The sequence below is a fragment of the Rhagoletis pomonella genome, unplaced genomic scaffold (genome assembly GCF_013731165.1).
Source record: "Rhagoletis pomonella isolate Grant_MI unplaced genomic scaffold, Rhpom_1.0 Rhpom_scaffold_00012, whole genome shotgun sequence".
NCBI lineage: Eukaryota > Metazoa > Arthropoda > Insecta > Diptera > Tephritidae > Rhagoletis > Rhagoletis pomonella.
The window spans coordinates 24296650-24307353 of NW_023458566.1; the positions used below are offsets into that span (position 1 = coordinate 24296650).

At 33.5% G+C, this 10704-nt stretch overlaps 1 protein-coding gene across 9 annotated transcripts in view; it reads right to left on the minus strand.

Moving 5' to 3' along the window:
- The window catches only part of LOC118748172 (polyhomeotic-proximal chromatin protein), a 428336-nt gene that overhangs the window by 4497 nt on the left and 413135 nt on the right, over positions 1-10704 (minus strand). The window lies entirely within an intron of this gene.

Consider the following 10704-nt stretch of genomic DNA (forward strand, 5'->3'; position numbering starts at 1 on the left):
TTTTTTTCAGATTTAACTCATACTTTTTTTTAGCAATATTGTGATAAATTTTCTGTTGGGTAGTATTTTAGCTAATGATTCAGTAGACGCATGTACACAATTTTAAAAACTTCGGACCCACGTTTTCCAAGTTATGATCAGAAAATAAATAGACATACCCCGCTATCCGAAGCTATTTTCTAGGCCACATAAAAATAATTTGCTTGCCAAATCTTCAAATTGAAAGAATTTTTGTTTTTATTTTTTATTTGCAATGTTGTGTACTACAAAACACTCACAATTGCAAAAGTGGCAAATGTGAATTAGGATGGTCTTTGATTCCCTTTCTGCGCAAAGTGAAGTCGTCAGATTCGAGTTAGCTACCATCAATACATATGTACATATGCATACATATGTATTTTCATACATTCATTCAACATACATTCTTTTAATTACACTTATGTATTTATAAATTATAATCAAAATAGTTCTGAACTCAAAACCAAATGTATTATAACTGTATTAAAAGGATATCGGTTACCAGTTACGTGGCCCTTTCTGAGTGCACCAATGGGAGCGTCACCGGTAGCGCCGATACCCACCGGAGCTGCACATGCGGCCACGCCCCTCGCGCCCGCCCCGACGCCCATCGTACTCGCACCACGACCATCGGCACAAAGACGAAGGTACTGCGTACAGGCACAGGCACAGGCACACTGTAGCTATCACAATAATAATAATAATAATAATGTCTTTGGTGATGAATTAAGTTTGGGCTCAGCACTTAAAAGCAGAATTCAATAACTGAAACAGCATTTTCCCCTTATTAATTCTGTAATTGTTGCGTATTTTTGTATGTAGTTTATTAACTTTTCGACTCAATGGTTTTTACTATTTTCGTCGTTTTAATATTATCCGACTCCTTCCGGGCATACACGTACACACATACATATGTATGTAGTACTCGTACTTGGTAAAATACATATGTATATCGCAAACCGTCTTCAAAAGAGTCACAACTCAAAATTTGGCATTTTTGAGATTATACGCTAAAAATGTTCGCAGAGCTTTTATCTACCTTTCAGCAAAAGCTGGGGCAAATTTTTGTTATAATTTGTTAAAAAAGAGACTAAGGTAAAGTCGCCCTTGCCCATATGATTATCATGTGCTAAGAAATAGTTTTTCGCATTTTCTGGCAAACGTATTATTTTGAGTTGTGACTCTTTTGAAGACTCGGTGTGCGATATTTTCGCATATTCTGGAGAAGTACGTACGTAAGTGGTATGGTTATGTGATGCGGTGCCTTTGGGTTGTAATGAACGCAGATTTGTAAATGCACTGAAAAATATTAGTGGATATGTTGGATATTCTAAATACTCACCTTCTTTTAATTTTTAGCCATTTTTAATAAATTTATTTAGTTAATTAATGTAATGCCTCTTTCTTAACGCTTTTGACAAATGTATGATATGTACATACATATATCTAGCAAAAAAGAATTGTGAAACATTGAGGGAAGAATAACAAATAACGATAACTGTAACTGTGCTGCCATTGCCGATGTGTGAATGACTTTTTGTTTTTTGTTGTCTTTGGAGTGGTTTCCTGTATTACTTAATATAAATCTAGTTCGTAGTAAATTTGAATTTGCGATTTCATTTAGTTCTGCACGTGCGTACATTGCTATAGGCGTTGGTTGTGCTGTCATCAATATCAAATGCAAATTTACCATAAGTAAGCATCACTTTCTCATCAAAAATACCGTTTGCATTATTATGGATTAAAGTAGTTCTGATACACATATGTATGTATGTACATATACAATAACACCAATTACACCAAAACCGTTGTGGTAAGTTTATTCGCCGAACAGGACCAGAATTCCATGCGGGCGTGGATGATAAGAGGCACTATCCCACTTCTAGTCACACATAGTGATCACAAAAATACCCAATAAACATTTAGGTTTGTGCTCAACTTGAGGTTAAGTAAATATTTCTCGAATCTCCAACGTTGCTTCTCAACAGTACCTCAAGTGGAGAATCGAAGCGTTCTCAACAAAAAGGGCATTTTTCTTTGTAAGAAAAAAGGACTGTTTCTCAAGTTGAGAAAATGCTACACTGAGAAAAGAGTTTAGTTACGTCAACTAAATATGTTTTTCTCAACACATTATTTGGTTATAGTTACATTATTTGTTTATAGTTACCAAATCATGTGTTGAGAGGAATATATTTGGCTGACTTTTTTCTGAGTGTAGTTCTCAACTTGAACTCTAATGTAATTCTCCAATTGGTCTCAAACATATCGCTGAAATACTGAAATTGAAATAGTAAAATACCCTATACCTTTTTGATTGAAACCAGTGTTGGCACTAATCGATCGATGATTTTTTAATCAATTAGTTAATTTGATTAAATTCAATGGAATTACAGTTAATCATGATTTAATTTAATCTGATTAAATAGTTAATCGTAACCGTGATTAAACAAATTAGTTTTTAATCATTAGCCCTTAATTTGATTAAGTAGGTTTGGTGATTAATTAATTTATGCTGGTCAGTTAATCGGGTATGGCTAATTCGGTTTCCCTCATCAATCTAAGCAATTTGGTATGCATTTTGATTGTGATCTATTACCAGCAGACGTTATGAAAACTAGGTTTTATATCTCCCTGCACATGTGCCATGGGTTGTCAAACTTCCCAGTTTTTGTTATACAAATTATAATTATTATTTGTTTATATAAGTATTATGTGTTTTTCATGCAGACAAACTAGACCACTTAATCAGATTTTCTTTTTAATCGGATTACCGATTGATGATTAAAATTAATTAATCGTAATCACAATCGACGATTAACGATTAAAAGAATTTAATCATTAATCATACAGATTATTACGATTAATTAATTTTAATCGTTAATCGCGATTAACATTTTAATCGTTCATTTTTAATCGTTAATCAGATTAACATTCTGCCAACACTGATTGAAACGACATATATATGTAGATGAACTTAAATATTAACTTTTCATTTTATTACTCCTTTTGTATTGTATGTAGTTAATCAATATCGTATTACAATAATTTACTTCACAGTATACAGTCCGACAGTAATTTTGCCACTCGATTAACTTCGCGTTTTATTTTCTTTCAAGAATATTTGCGGATACTTTGAAGATTGTTTACTTTTCGTTGGTAGTTTTCCCCTCTATATAGCTTTCGTTTTTCACTTGATAATTAAAAATTTAGTTGGAGAATGATGTTGGATATCAACTTGAGAACTATGAATTTCTCCAAGGTTGGAGAAATATTTTTTTGGTGTTTATTGGGTACATAATTACAATTATGCATTCCTAAATTTACATATATACACACACACATACATACATACATCTGTTTATATGTATGTAGCATAGTTATATCGTTATCACCTTTTTATTTGAGTTAAAAACGACGTTTGTTTGCATGCGAACACGCCATTAAACTTAAGAAATGAAAGGCATATACTTAACTACAGGGTGGCGACTAAGAAACAAAACAAAAACAGTCCTTTATAGATTTTGCTAGGGGAGTATTTTATTGCTAATTCTCTACATATTTTTCTGCAATTTTATTAATTTATTCCATATCTTCTGTAACCGTAGGCTAATTTCCTCCATTTTGAGCCCTTTATACTCGCCATTTTGTCTGATATAAGGCCTCATGCTCAGCAGCAACCGAATAGACTCGAAACTGGTAACTAGGTCGGCCATTCATTCGACCAATCGTGTACAGATTTTCTTTTTTTTTGTAATTTTTTATACAATGTCTAAGAAAAAATACATCTGAAACAACTTGCACGCCGCATGTACTTATCTCTCTCTGCTGGCAAATGCATATAAGGATTAAAATTTTAAAACTAATTAATGAAGTTAAAGTAAAATATGTACAAAATTAATAATAAAATACTCTCTTCCCAAAATATCTAAATGACCCTTCTATCTTTCAAAAAAAAAAAATGTGTAACAGTTATTCGTCGCCACGCTGTACATACAACTTTACTATGCATACTACTACATATGAGGGATTCACAATGGTGTCGTAAGTGTCGTATTAATGTGTGTTGTAAACTTTAAAAGCTTAAATAAATGCTTAGAGAACTTGAAACGACAACCAACTATTATTTAACACCGCGAAAATTCATTTATGACTTTGGTGGTACTTTACGGACCCCTTTAATATATTTTTTAGGCGTTTAAAGTTTGCGACATACAACAATACGACACTTACGACACCGTTGTGAATACCCCAATAGTATTTAAGCATTATCGAATTGCTCATAAAATGTCCACAATGGTAAAATGCTATAATTATTGCCTTTCTATGAATGAACAAATTTTACACATGATTTGCTTTTGTTTACGTCTAAACACATTAATTCCCGCCCATATATATTTGTATGTATGTATGTATGCATGTGTGAATGATAGATAAAAATAAAAACAAAAATTGGCCAGCGCCATGGTGAAATTTATATATGTAATTACTATAGTATAATTTGACCATGGGCCAACGTATAAAAAATTCATTGGATTTCATTGAGTAAGTAGATTTTAACAATCTCTTCGATTTGCAGCATCCTTTTACAATTTGTGCAGCAAGTTTCGCGCTGAGGGTGGTAGACTAAAGACAATAGTGACAATTGCTTTTTCTTAAATATCAGACATTTTACTCGATATTTTCAAACATAGTTGAAGTAAATTGTATGAAATTTTAAGAAAAAGCAATTGCTTAGTTTTTATTCATACGGCCCACTATGTAGGCTTTCAAATTTAACCTTTTATGATTTATTTGGGTAACAACGGTGTTTTTCAAACAAGGCAGATCGGAATATGTGTTCCCTGGGAAGGCAATACCCGTAATAATTGTACCATGGGTACACCCGTATTTTTTTTTGTTTATACCCGAGCGCACTTGTGCACAAGGGTATTATAACTTTGTTCACATAACGGTTGTTTGTAACAGGCAAAACGAATCGAGATAGATATAGACAAATGTATACATAAATGATCAGAATGAAAAGAGAAATCGATTAAGCGGTGACTGTCTGTCCGTCCGTCCGTCTGTGCACACGATAACTCGAGTAAAAATTGAGATATCTTAACGAAACTCGGCATGTGTACTTCTTTCGGGCGTAGGACGGATGGTTTGAAAACGGGCAACATCGGACAATAACCACGCCTACCTCCCATATAACGGTGATTTTCAGAAATACGAAAACTGCGATATTTTAGTAACTACTGAAGATTATTCATTCAAAATTAATATTTACAATAAGTTTTTGACGAAAAATAAGAATATTATAATTTTTTGGAAAATGGGCGTAGCCACGCCCACTTATGGTTACATGTGTGTATCTTGGTAACCGATCCACCAACTTCTTCCAAACTTGGCACAGTTGTTGGCCTTAGTATAACATAGGAAATGGCCGAAAATTTTTAAAATCGAACAATCACCACGCCCACATCCCATATAACGGTAATTTAGAGAAATACGAAATTTTCGATAAATCAGGAAATATTAAAGCTATTTTAATCAAAATTGATGCTTGCAACAATTCTTTACCAAGAAATACGTTTATGATACAATTTTGGAAAATGAGCGTGGCTCCGCCCACTTATGATCACATATATGTATGTATCTCGTTATCCGTTCTACCAATTTGTACCAAACTCGGTACAGTTATTGTGCTTGCCACATAAAAGCGAAAGGTTGAAAATTATTGAAATCGGACTAAAATTACGGCCGCTTTTCATATAACGGTAAATTTCAGAAATGCCTGAAACTTCAATATTTCATAATTTAAGGACGCTAATTTACTCAAAATTGATACACCCCTTACCATGTAGCGGTAGCTTTCGGAAAGGTGAAAAATATATATAGTTAATACTTGCGCCGGGTATTTAATGTTCCGCTCCGCCCGAACTTAGACTTTCTTACTTGTTTAATCTTTGCTTATTGCCGAAAAATGTAAATACAAATTTCAGCTTTGCTTTTCGTAGCTTATTCTTCTATGAGAATTTTCTTATTATTGTGCAGAGTTTCTTTCTTTATGGTTTTCTAAATATTTTTCATACTCACTATTTGTCATTGGGCAGAAAAGTATTTATTTGTCAAGTAAAATACATAAAAACTATCCTCATTATAATGCATAGATAGTGTGACCGCTTTTCCAAAAACTCATTTACGTACACAAAAGATTGTAGCAACACAAAGTTTTAAAGAAAAATTTTGGAAACGATTTTATTGCTGTTTATTAGTCGATATCCAAACACATTTTTGACGTACAAACTTCAGCATATTTATTTGCGAATTGAGAAATATTTAGGTACATACTGTACATTCAAAGCTGAAATAATGCAATTGATGCTAAATTACAAAAGTGTCGGCCTATGTTGTAATCAATTCATTGATCTTGAGTAGATTTCCTGAACGCGTATTTTCCATCTGATGCAATTTCTTTCAGCATTTGAGGCTGCTTCTTTGCGAATTCGAAAAATTCCGTACAAGTCATTTTAATGTTGTACCGAACAAACAAAAGATCTCGCAATGTCTCGATTTTCAGTTGTCATATCTCATCGCTTCAAATCTGATTGATCAAAGAAAATACGCGTTCAACGGCAGCTGATGTGCCTGGTAAGCGCAGAGAACATACGATGCGATTCTCACCATGTGGTTGGTCAAAATGTTGAAAGCATTCATCGGTGTCAGTGTTATTTTTCTTCCCACGATTGGATCTTCTCTGGGGTAACGTATTTTTACAAATATGTGAACTGATCGAATAAATCAGTGTCAGATGATTCTATGTCAAAATGATTATTCTTTGCAATGCTCTTCGCGGTACTTTCGATAAACTCCCATTTCGGTGGTTGATCAAGTGCACACCAGGCGAATATCATCATAATATGGTCAAATTGTTCAATCCACTTTTCAATGTATTCGATAAGGAACAAATGAACAAAATCTTTAGAATCAAAAAAGAATCAAAATTAACATTCGAATCGTAGAATTGACGTGAGAGATCTTTTTAGTTTTTATTAGTCAAAAATTGCAAGTACGTATGTATGTTGGGCGATAAAATTTACATACAACAATATTCCTTCGATTAAATTTACGTACATTTTCGTGATTTTGTGGTTAGCTTCGGTACACGGTACACGGCTATAAATTTACGTACTCTGCGTGTCATTTACGTACAGTTGGTCACACTATGCATAGATATGGGAATTCACCGCCGATAATCATAACAGTTATAAACCATAGCCGTGCATAAGCCAAACTAATTTTAAGATGCCTAAAGCTGCGAATCTACTAACGTAATGATTAGAGTTTGGAACAGTTTGTTAAAAAATGACATCGATGGCTATATTCTACGAGAAATTATTAATCAGCTAAAAATATGTATGTATGTTTCTCAACACAAGATTTGGTAACTATAAACGTAAACCATTTTCTCAGTGTTCTAATAGCAATATGTCATACCCTTTTAAATATTTTTCTGCATACATGTTTACATATGTACATATATACAAATACATAAATATATTTAAAACTTGGCTTATTCTTAAGAGATTTGATTTGGTTACTGTGCAAGTACTTTCGTTAATTTTGTGGTGGTTTTTCGGGAAATATAAGAATAGATTTGCAGGAATCTTGCGAAAATCGCTTCAATTCAGACGTCCGATCGGAAATGTGTAGCTGAAAAGCCGTAAAAATTTAAAACTGTTTGAGCTCGATTTTTGTGATGGCATTAATTTTGAAATTGTTTTAACAGCAAGTATTAAAATCTGCATGATCCAAAGAAGAGAAAAAAAACCAAATAGTATAAGAAAAAAAAAAGAAGAAAAATAGGGACTTTTGGGCATATTCAAAACAAGTTTCTGATCCTTAAATTTATTTTACAGCGAATTCTTCGTATATTAATTTAAGCTGCATGATTAATACTTTTTTGCATATAATACTTTTTTTTTGTATTCCAAAACAGGGATACTTCGATTTTTCCAAAATATAGCCTTTATGCGATAAAAATACTTTTTTGGCTCACAAATTTTTGAATGCTACAAACCGATTTAAACTGACAGGCCCCTATTGCGAGTGTCGACTGGAGGAAGAATAGAAATTTGTCGATCGAGTCGATCATCTTTTATTTTGCTATTGTGTAACTTGAGCGATAAAAAATTGTACTATTGTGAATGGTGGACTGACAGCTGTTTGTTTGTTTACATTTTTTCTTAGTGTTTCATTTACATCATTTTTAAAATAATTGCTTTTATTATAAAATTAAAAAAATTAATACAGTTGAAATATGGTTTGGTGATGAGGAAGATGATGTGGAAGCTAATAGATTAGTAGAGTTGGCTAAAGCAAGGAGGGAATTCGCGAGCGAGATTCGTCGGATTCCTTGGAGTTTGGAAGATGAAGTGTATGTACATATGTATGTGAATTTTATGAATAGAAGTTGCGTTCCACATGCTTCGCGGTTTGTAAGTTTTACATAATTTGCAGGAAAATCTGTTTTCCTCATTAATAAACTTTATGGAGGTTTAAGAAGTGCGGTACGGTTTAGTTATTTGTACAATGATGTTGGGTTTTTGTGTGCAAACGCCTGACCCGAGTTTAAAAACTTTAACATACAAATGTAGTGAAAGAATTAAACTTTAATTTAAAATAAAGATTTCAATTTTCCGAGCACTAGGTAATTAATAAATTATGCAGTTTTTTGTAAACTTTGATGTTGGTTCTGCGCAAAAACATTGTGGATGGCGTAGCCGGAGTTATATGCACAAGAAATATTGTATATCTTTCACAACAGAAGCGGAGCTTCCGCCAATACTCTTTCCGAAAATTCCTTTGCCTATGTCCTCATTCTCCTGCATCAGCTCGACCAATCGCGCAAGTTGCCTTTTGTTGCTTACAATTTTTGATTTGTAAAGACTGGTTTTCACTATGTCATATTTTGACGCCAAAATTTGGCGACATATTTTGACACAACTTTATCTCCTTTTTCTATACCTTTGCCAATGATATTACATACATATGTATATTTCACAATTTTTAATTTTAGTACCACTTTCTTATGTAAATTTTAAAAACGCAAACTCCAACGACTAAAAAACAGCAATAGAAGGATGAGCGATTAAAAAGTGTTCACAATGACATCGATAATCGATAATCGATTAATAGTCGTTTATCTACTGCCAGTCGACCTTCGCAATGGGGGTGCCATTTTTTTTTGCCAAAAATTGGATTTGCTCACAAAAGCTTCTGACTCAAGCCCGCCCTATCCATTCGTCCTGAAATATACTATCCAGAAATGCGATTGCTTTACTTTACTCTCTAGAAAATAATTTATGCAACCTGACATACGTGGTTTTGTACCTTAAACGACGATATACAGGGCAGCGTTGCCACATTTTAATTTCAAAAAAACTGAATTTTCAAGCAAAAAACTGTATTTTCAACAAAAAGGCTGTAACCTTGGAAAACGAAGGAATTTTTGGAATGTTAAGGTTTTTAACCGTATGATTGGAATTCAGTTGATCCTTATTTATTCAAAAGAGTAAACGCTGCACCTCCATCGCCACTTTTTCACTTAAAAATTTACTTCCAATAAAAACAAAAGATTTAATTTAGATTTAAAATCAAAAGATTTAATTTATTCTTTCAGATCTGAGCTAGGAGATAATAAAAAAAACTGTCTAAGAAACAGTGGTTTACAGTTGAACCTGCGAATATGGCCACATTGATACAGGGAGTGCTAGACCACCCTCCACCCCCTCGAAAATGGAGGGAAATATTTTTTTATTGAACACAAACACAACATATGACATATGTACCAAATCGGGTAGGCTCTATCTTTTGGTGAATTTAACGACTTCCGGTTCAGTGCTCGAACAGTGGAATGAATCTGCCACAACAGTAACTCGATATTTTTTGCAAATGCAAAAAGAATGTGAAATGATCGAACGAGAAAAGATTCCTTATTACAGGTCCGTTCTGCGCTAGTAATAAAACTTTTGTGACCGTTAAATAAAGTTCCCGCCTATTTTTAAACCTCATAAGAAGCTGGTAACGGCACCCTGAAATTGTGCATATGGAAACTGTGCATACGAAATAATGCATATGAAAAAAACCGAAATAATGCATACGAAAAAAACCGAAATAATGCATATATGCACAGTTTCGGTTGAAAACCGAAATAATGCATATGAAAAAAACCGAAGTAATGCATATATGCACAGTTTCGGTCGAAAACCGCAATAATGCATATTAGAAAAACCGAAATTATGCATATGCACTCTTTCGTTTGAAAACCGAAATAATGCATATGAAAAAAACCGAAATAATGCATATATGCACAGTTTCGGTTGAAAACCGAAATAATGCATATGAAAAACCTGAAATAATGCATACATGCACACTTTCGTTTGAAAACCGAAATAACGCATATGAGAAAAACGAAGTAATGCATACATGCACAGTTTCTGTTCAAAACCGAAATAATGCATATGACAAAAACTGAAGTAATGCATACATGCACAGTTTCGACTCAAAACCGAAGTAATGCATATGACAAAAACCGAAATAGTGCATACACGAAAACGAACTTCTTTCTGAGTAGGCGGCCTTCGGCCGCGCTTAGGGATTATAACCCTTACTAAGTAGAATTCTCCTTTCTGTGTTGCC